The sequence below is a fragment of the Phalaenopsis equestris genome, unplaced genomic scaffold (assembly GCF_001263595.1).
Source record: "Phalaenopsis equestris unplaced genomic scaffold, ASM126359v1 Scaffold000265, whole genome shotgun sequence".
In the NCBI taxonomy this organism is placed as follows: domain Eukaryota; kingdom Viridiplantae; phylum Streptophyta; class Magnoliopsida; order Asparagales; family Orchidaceae; genus Phalaenopsis; species Phalaenopsis equestris.
Genome location: NW_018164707.1, coordinates 175,916 through 186,327, shown reverse-complemented (window position 1 = coordinate 186,327; position 10,412 = coordinate 175,916).

Below are 10,412 nucleotides of genomic sequence, written 5' to 3'. Positions count from 1 at the left end.
GTGTAAATGTTAGCCCTCAGGCGAGGGGAACATGGGAGCTCTAAAATTAGAGCCGGTATCCTCATAGCCTAGCCACAGATTCAGTAACCAAGCATAGGATTAGTCAATGTTCTTTATGCCAGGACCAAATGGTAAAGAATAGAAATGCTATAGCATAATACAATTTGAACTAATTCACTTTATCCATTCACTTTAATTTCTTGACAAGGAGAAGGATGTTTTCTTATATATTGAACTTCACATTAGAAACTTTATTAGTAGAATTAGTTAATTAAGAGTTTGTTAAAATTACATATTTATTTCAATTGACTATTATTGACAAATAAGCAATTTGAACTGCATTATTGTGATTAAGTATTGATTTTATAAGTTGATTTTCTAAAATCTTAGTTCGTATCCTCTAATATTACTCCCTGTGGGATCGATATCCAAGACTCCATTAGATCTCTGTACTACTTGAGCAATACGTATACTTACGTTGATAAGTGTGACTTTACAATTATTGAATATTTTATACACATTTTTATCAAATCTATAATCATTGTCAAGCTTTTGGCGCCGTTGCCGGGACTTAAATCTTCTAGCCATAGTATCAATTTCTTATATTTTTAAGCATATATAAAGCCTTTGTCAATCGATATTGAAGAATGAGAATTAGACGCCTTACTCCACTTAAGGTGACCTTAAACCTATCTCGAAGATTTGTGTAGAGAATCGGGTGCCTTACTTCTTTTAAGGTGGACTTAGACTGATCTCAAAGAATGAGAATAGGATGCCTTACTACATCTAAGATGGTCTTAATCCTTTCTCAAAGATTTGTGTAGAGAATCGGATGCTTTACTCCTATTAAGGTGGTCGTAGATTGATCTCGAAGAATGAGAATAGGATGCCTTACTCCATTTAAATTATTCTTAAACCTATCTAGAAGATTCGTGTAGAGAATCAGATGTCATACTCATTTAATGTGGCCTTAGACAGATCTCGATGAATGAAAATAGGATGCCTTACTCCATTTAAGGTGGTCTTAAACCTATCTCAAAGATTTGTGTACATAATTGGATGACTTTCTCCATTTAAGGTGCCCTTAGATCCATCTTGAAGAACGAGAATAGGATGCCTTACTCAATTTATAAGGGTTTTAAATCTATCTTCAAGATTTGTGTAGAGAATTGGATGCCTGAATCCATTTAAGGTCGCCTTAGACCAATCTCGAAGAATGAGAATAGGATGACTTACTCAATTTAAGGTGGTATTAAACATATCTTGAAGATTTGTGCAGCGAATCAGTCAGATGCCTTACTCCATACAGATGCCTTACTCCATATAAGGTGGCCTTAGACCGATCTCAAAGAATGAGAATAGGATGCCTTACTCCATTTAAAGAGGTTTTAACCCTATAATGAAGAATTGTGTAGAGAATTGGATACCTTACTTAATTTAAGGTGGCCTTAAACCAATATCGAAGAATTAGAATAGGATGCCTTACTCCATTTAAGGTGGTCTTAAACCTATCTCGAAGATTTGTGTTGAGAATTGGGTGTCTTACTCCATTTAAGGTGGCCTTAGATCGATCTCGAAGAAGAAGAATATAATGCCTTATTCCATTTAAGATGGTCGTAAATTTATCTCAATGATTTGTGTAGTGAATTAGATGCCTTACTCCATTTAAGGTGGCCTTAGACCGATCTCGAAGAATGAAAATAGAATGCCTTACTACATTTAAGGTGGTCTTAACCCTATCTCAACGATTTATGTAGAGAATTAGATGCCTTACTTAATTTAAAGTGGCCTTAGACCAATCTCGAAGAAGCCTTACTTAATTTAAAGTGGCCTTAGACCAATCTCTAAGAATGAGAATAGGATGCCTTTCTCCATTTAAGGTGGTCTTAAACCTATCTTGAATATTTGTGTAGAAAATTGGATGCCTTACTCAATTTACTGTAGCATTATACCAATCTTGAATAATTAGAATTGGATGCCTTACTCCATTTAAGGTGGTCTTGAACTTGTCTCAAAGATTAGTGCAGAGAATCAGATGCCTAACTCCATTTAAGGTGGCCTTAGATTGATCCCAAAGATTGATAATAGGATGCCTTACTCGCTTTAAGGTGGTCTTAAACCTATCTTAAAGGTTGTGTAGAGAATTGGATGCCTTACACAATTTAATGTGGCCTTAGACCAATCTTGAAGAATGAGAGTACGATTCCTTACTCCATTAAAGGTGGTCTTAAACCAATATCAAAGGTTTGTGTAAAGAATTAGATGTCTTAATCTATTTAAGGTGTTCATAGACTGATCTCAAAGAATGAGAGTAGGATGTCTTACACCATTTAAGGTGGTCTTAAACCTATCTTGAAGACTTGCTAAGAGAATCAGATGCCTTACTCAATTTAAGGTAGCTTTAGATTGATAATGAAGAATGATAATAGGATGCCTTACTCCATTTAGTGTGGTCTTAAACCTATCTTGAAGATTTTTGTAGATAATCAAATTCCTTACTTCATTTAAGGTGGCCTTAGATCGATCTCAAAGAATGAGAATAGGATGTCTTACTCCATTTAAGGTGGTCTAAAACCAATAACAAAATTTTTGTAGAGACTCAGATGCATTACTCCATTTAAGGTGGCCTTAGACCGATCTAAAAGAATGAGAATGTGATGCCTTACTCCATTTAAGGTGGTCTTAAAACTATCTCAAAAATTTGTGTCACATTAGGAAGGAAAGCTCGATGACTCACATCCAACCTAAGGGTGGCAGAATAACCAGATTGAGAAGCAAAGCTCGATGACTCACATCCAACTCAAGAGCTGATTGAAAACATTTCACTATGTCAGAAAGGAAAGCTCGATGACTCACATCCAACTTAAGAGGTAGTAATAAGGCATCAAAATCTCAGTACAAATCCCAAGAATAACATGAAAATAGTGTAGAGATTTTATGGTGTTGAGCTCATGGATTTGTGGTATTTTAAGACTGACATTGGTGAGGAAATTTTGTAGGATTTTGTGCAGAGTGTGAAACTTCATGTGGAAGTGAGGAAATTTGTGCATATAAGGATAGTTGTGCTGCACAAGCAGATTGTAAGAAACCTCAAACTCAAGAGAAATAAACTCAACAAAATTATCATTTTCTTTTCTTGTTGTCTTTATCACTTTTAATCATCAAAGTACGTTTTCAAAATTTAGATTTCATTGGTTGATTGAGTTTCAAAAATATTTTAAAATTTAATATCAGACTGGATCCAGAGTTGGAGGAAAACAATAAAGGACACCGTGCATGAGGACCTTACAAAATCACACTGTGGTGTCGTACTCCCGGAATACAGTGTTTGGCTAAGTCTGCTTCATTTCTCATTAAAATTAGTACTGAACCCATTGCTAATAAAATCTCAATGGATCCTCTAAACTCCCCAGGGCCAACAACATCAATCTCTTTTCTGAAACAAATATTACTTCGGCTCATGAAGGACACCGTGCTTAAAGGCCTTACAAAATCATGCTTGTATATATTCAGAGGAATAAAATCTTCTTCATCATAAATATTGATTATACAACTATTTAAAATGTACTCCACTGACCATCCTTTTGATCATTTTTATTATCTCAGAAGGTAGAGTATCCACCTCATCATATCTGAGGATAACAGGGGGGTTCCCCATTCTAACTTCGACAAAGTTATAACAGCAACCACACTGGATGCTTATCCTGTATTTCCCATGTATCCACTTCCACGGCTCTGAGTAAGTTTTCTTCATTAGTAAACTAGCTTGATCTCTGTCCCTCATGTCAAGTACATAGTCAAGAATTCTTCTTTCATCATTTTCAGAGAAGACCTTTGTATACAGCTCCAAACCTTTTAGAATGTTGACAAACTTTTTCTTGGATTTCCTCATAGAATTCAAATTCTTGCTTCTTAACTCTATTTATTCTTTCCAGCTCCGTCGTAAGAATCCTTTATGATTTTTGGGGTGGCTCCCTCATTACAACATCTGTAGGATACTATGTCTGACTTGGCTCTGTAGATAATGGAATATACGAGTCAGTGTCTAGGTAAGTTTTCTCTTGGCATCCTGTCTCATTGACTATGAACTCTTTAAAAGAATTGTAGTGATTTAAATAGAGAACATTGCTTGTTGGGAATTGCACGAATGCTCCTCTTATCGATGCTTGTACAAGAACCTCAATGTTGCACATCAAGCAACCCCTGTAAATTTCACCTGAAATTGTCGGTAATATCTGCTCTATAGAAAACCCAGACTTGCCCTTCATAGCAGGCGGACTAGAAGAAGTCTCTCTCATGCAAGGATCATAAATTTTCCCCTTAAGAATTGGGGTGTATTTTATGCCTCTTTCATGCGTCTCTTTTCCTCACGTAGAAAGCTCTGTGCTTGTGGTGATTAGCATTTCAACATTGTGTTCTTCTTAGTGGTGCATACTCTTTCCTCATCAACACTGACTAGATCCCCTGCTAACGCAGGTATCATGGATAGAAAATGACCAATCCCTTCCATCAGATTTTGTTGTGTTATCACTTTCTTCCTCTTTAACAAGGATCCTTCTTTAGTATTGATCCTCAACAGTGACGGTAATCTTTTTTTCTCTTATTGACTGACTATGTCCATCATGGGACCCTCATAAGTCTCGTTGACCTAATTGAAGTTTAAGCCAAAGTCTACGATGCCTCCCTGAGCTGCCCTTTCTCTATTTAGTGCGAGATTCAAGCCGTCTCTAAAAGAAAAAAATAGCTTTTGTCCCGACATTTTTTTACAGAAGACAAAAAATATCGTGCGCTGAAATTCAGCTTGAAGAAGGCCCAAACAAAGCATTCATTAAATAAAAATTTTGATTTGTACTGGTGTAAATTACTTATTTAATTAATTTTAATTTAATGAAATTTCAAAATTAGAGATAAAAGGAGGAAATTAAAGTGAAAAATTCCAAAATTTTTATTTAATTGAGGTTAATTTTATTACAAAATTTTGGACCCAGTTACAGATGCTTGGCCAAATAAATAACCCCAGAGCAATAAAAATTTAAAAATAATGATTTCAAGCAATCTTCACGTTGGGTAATATATCTTCAAGTAGCGGCCATTAACCGGCAACATGGGTCTGTGGCCCCAAAAATCCATCACTTGGTAAGATCCTCTCAAATAGACCTTTTTTATGATAAATGGCTCCTCCCAAGTTAGTTCAAATTTTCCACCTATCTTGCGGTGTACAAGAATAGGACTTTCAAGAACAAGAGCAAGTTCAATAACTTCAAACACCCTCGAGTGGAAAAAATTGTGATGATCCTGCACCATCCTTTCTTGGTAGAGTTTCAAATGTTGTTGTGCTTCTAGTCATTTTCCCTCGAGACTTTCCAATTCTTCAAGCTTAAGTTTTACATTTGGTTGTGATTTGGTTGGCGACGATGACTCTGGGAGATGGTGTCTGAACTTCTAGCGGTAGTACGCCTTGGAACCGTACACAAGTGTGTAGGGTGTAGATTGAGTGGGAGTTCTGAAAGTTGTCCGATAAGCCCACAAAGCTACCAATAATTTATTATGCCAATCTCTTTTATTTTTGTCCAATATTTTCTTTAAGATTTGTATGAGCATCATATTGAAGGCCTCGACCAACCGTTTTCCCTGAGATAGTAAATTGTAGTGTACCTTCTGTCTATCCCATATCTTTTGACGAAGTTGTTAATATTTGTGCTCTTAAAGGCTGTCCCATTGTTGGAAATCACTTTGCATGGTACACCGAAATGGTAGACGATTTGGCTCTTAAAACATTGCAGAATATGTTGTGGTGTAACCTCTTGTAACGACACTGTCTTTTCTCACTTAGAGAAGTAATCTGTAGCGGCAAGAATAAATCTGTGTCCCTTAGAGGATGGAGTGTCTATCAGACCTATTATGTCCAGTCCCCAACACTTGAATGGCCACGAGGCGACGATTGGTCGTAGCACATTCGGAGGTTGGTGTAAGACCACCCCATGAACTTAATAAAGATGAGACCTTCTAGTTGTTCCATGTAATTGAATATCATTGCTGGTCAATAATACCCGAGTCTTTTAATTTTCATATTCATCTTTCGCCCTGACTAGTCAGAACCACACAATCCATCATGTACTTCTTTGACAATATTTTGTTATTTTTCTTGCTTAAACATCTTATCCACATCTGATCAAATGATCCTCTATAGAGGACGTCACCCACTAGAGCATATGACATAGCTCCACTTGAGATGTGTTATACTCAGAATTTTCATTTGGCAGCTTTCCAGTTTGCAAATATTCTATTAATGGCTTAAGATAATCTTCATTGATGTCAGCAACTACAATCATCATCCTTTGTTATTTCTTGAGCTTGTGTAAATTATCAAGGTCAATCAGAGACAAAAATTGTCATCCTTGCACCGTAATGTTGATGGAATCCTCCGATGGATATGCCAATTCCTTAACAAGTTTTGCTAGAGCATCAGCATGGGCGTTATCTCCTCCTGGAATCCGGTACAGAGTTACATTGGGGATCTACTGTAACGGTTTCATTGTGTACCAGTGGTATTTTATTAGCCTTGGCTTCAAAATCTTGTATTGTCCGACATCTTGTTGGATGATGAGTTGTGAGTCGCCATAGACGACAATATCTATTATATCTAATGAGATTGCCAACTCCAACCCGGTGATCAATGCTACATATTCTGCTTTGTTATTTGTACAGAGCTTTGTCAGGAGGTAGAAGAATCTCAACATACCTTTGTCTAGCGTGATGAAAATCAACCCAATTCTTGATTTTCCAGGTATAAAAATTTCTGATCCTTTGTCTTTCCTGGCTGATGATGCCCCCTTGAAGTACATTTCCCACTGTCTGGCACTAGATGGTTCTACATGTAGTATCTGCTCATCTGGCAGCTCATTATTGTGTGGGTGCCCAATTAGAGTGGGTGCGCTGTGAGAAAATCTACTAAAATCTATCCCATGATAGCACAGTTGACAACAAAAGTTATATAAAACTGCAAAAAAATCATTGACCATCTTGCTAAACGTCCGGAGAGTGTTGGTCGGGTCATCAAATATTGCAATGGATTAACTTTCAAAATAAAGGTAATTTTATGAGAAAGCATGTAATGCCCAAGATTTTGGGTGGATTAACTTTCAAGGATTAACTTTCAAAATAAAGGTAATTTTATGAGAAAGCATGTAATGCCCAAGATTTTGGGTGGCAAAAGTTAAGGCTAAACAATGCTTTGCAATAGACAGATACTTTACCTCTATCGGTATTAGACGTTGACTCGAGTAGTAGAGCACTTTTTCCTTACCCTCATCGTTGTCCTAAGCTAACAGGGCTCTAAGAGAGTCGTCTAAGGCTGCAGTATAAAGTATCAACAATTTTTCTAGGATAGGAACAACAAAAATAGGAGGTATCATTAAGTATTATTTAACATCTTTAAAGGCCCGCTGACATTTCTCTTCCCAAATAAATTTGACGTCCTTTTTAATATCGAGAAGGGTTGACACCTACCTATGAGATTAGAAATAAAGCATCTCAAATATGCCAAATTTCTTTGAAAGGAACATAGTTGTTTCAAGATTTTGGGAGGAGGCATCTCCAAGATAGCTTTAATCTTTTCTGGGTCGATCTCGATTCCCGATGAAGGAAAACGAAACCTAGAAATTTTCTGGAGGTGACGCAGAAGGCACACATTAAGAGATTCATCTTTAGATTATATTGTCATATCATTCGAACACCATCCTCAAATCGTATAAATTGTCTATTTTCTATTTGCACTTGATGACCAAATCATCCACATAGCATTCTACTTGGCTGTGAATGAGGTCGTCAAAGATTTTTGTCATCGCTCGTTAATATGTTGCTTCAGCGTTCTTTAACCCATGACATCACTGTGTAGCAGAAAATCTCGAATGTAGCAGAAAATCCCGAACAGTGTTGTGAATGTTGTAAGTGATGCATCCTCTGAAGCCATTTTGATTTGGTTATAACCTAACGATGCATCCATGAAAGAGAAAATCTCATCTTCCGATGCGATGTCCACCAATAATTCTGGTATCGGTAACGGGAACTCATCCTTTGGACATGCCTTATTTAAATACCTTAAGCTGACACATACACGGATTTGTCAATTTTTTGCCTTAACTGGTTCATTATTGGCTAACCATGTGGGGTATTGCTCTTCCCGCACAAAGTTAGCATCTATTAACTTTGTCACCTCGGCAATGACTTGTTGCTCTATCTCGAGGAACATTTTTTTGGGAGCTTGTTTTATTGGGGTCATATCTTTGTGTACTCCGAGCTTATGAATTGTAACTACTGCTGAAAGCCTTGGCATTTCATCATAACTCTATGTAAAACAATCTTTAAATTCTGACAACAATTTATCAATTTGGTGGATTCTTCGTCCTTGAGTAGAGAACTTATAAAAGTAGGTCGGGGCTACTCCTCTGTACCAACATTGATTCTTTCAATTAATCCTCTTTTGACCTAATTTCTTCTTAAAATTCTAGTGGGGCATCACCTATTAACTGATCTAGAGAGTCATCCTCTACATTTAGGCAATCCTTTTCCAAGCCACTAGTAACGACCATGCAAAATTCTGAGTTATCGATTGGTCCTATAGTACCAAATCCGAGACCTTCTTTTGAGTTACGAGTTAGACTTTTAACATTACATAATTTCTCAAAAATTTTAAACTTATCTTTTGGCAATTTCTTTGACACATATCCCTGTTGAAATAACTTTTCTACGTAAGGAGAAAAGTAACCAAAAGGTAACTCTATTAATTCATTAGAATCCACTTCCAAATTTACTTGTTATTTAGAACTAGTACAAGGGGAAGCACAGTAAAACTTGTTTGGCTTTGAACAGTTGCTACAGACTTCCTTGAACTCTAAACTCTCAACCTTTTGACAGTAGATTGGAGTAAGGGTCATGCCACTTACAAATTTGTTGATCCATTCATACATCGACTCATATTCATCTTTCTCCACATCGTCCAAGGAAATTTCCTACTGTGGTTTCTTCTGTTTTACCATCACCATTTCTTCCTTGGAGCTTTCTTCATCAAAAATTTATTTTGTGTCGATGTTGATGGTCGACCTAGTCCTTTCAACAATCATATTGGTTCTTCCTTGTTCATGTCCCTGGCCTCAATCTCGGGTGTATGGGCTAAAGGAACCTATACCAACTCGTTGTGAAGAAATGGTAGTAGATCGTTGAAGCAGATTTGAATGGCTTCTTCTTTGTGATTCTTCTGAATCTTGCAATTCATTTGTCACAATTTCACGGGAAATTACATTTCTCTTTAGAGGTGTGTAGTAGGCGGCGTCTTCATGGATACCAACTTCAAGAATTGAAAATGGCTGTAAATCTCCCTTAATATAATGCTCTTGCCCTTCTTTGAAATATTTGATACATTGGTGTAGAAAAAATGAAACCATAAAATGCTCGTGAATCTATGATCATCCCAGTAAAGCATTGAAAGAGTTCTCTACATTGATGATATGGAATTTTGCAATTGCTACTAGTTCTCCAACTTTCATTGGTAGTGTAATTGATCGAAAGGCCTTTCCCTCTTCTGGTTAAAACCTCTTAACATCCTTTTATCAGCTGTAAACTCTTGATCCTCAATATCTAAATATGTCAATGTTAGTAGACTCATTAAGTTAAGTGATACTCTCGGATCCACCAAAACTCTGGACAATACAAATATGCAGATATTACCGAAGATGTAGAGCGGTCAGTTATAGTCAGTGGTACAGAGCAATAAGTATTCATCTGTGAAGGTTATCCTAGGTTGTTCCTTTAATGAACAAACTTCATCCGAGGATGTGTTGGCCATCTGAGTTAAGCAAATCTCTGGGTCAAGCAAGGCTGTAAACAAGGACTCTCTCATCTCGTTTGACAGGATCAGAGCATCGTAGATGCTTAGTTTGTCTAGAAGGATCCTAAGATGAGCTAGCACGTTATAATCTACTTTATAAATCCTTTGATGTTTAGTTAAGTATGTCGTTCTTTTAAATGAGATTTTTTATATACGAATATGTAAGAAGTTGACACCAGTCAACGACACTAAAAACTTGATGTAGACAGATTTATAATAAATATGCAATATAATCATAACAAAAATACTTTTTATAAAAAAAATTCATCCTTCAAAATTCTATTTAAACTACCAAATCTCTTTTAATATCAACGCAACTATACATATCTCTCAGGTAGTAAAGGGCTCTAATGGAGTACTAAATATCGATCCCACAGGGAAGTTGGAAAATCCTAAAGTACATTATAAAAATTATTTTATATCAAAAACAAAAATAAATAAACGTAAAGTGTAAAGTTTGAAAATTGACTACTCAGGTGAATGCTAATTAAAAGGCAGATGTAAGTCTATAAAAATTAATCTAAAC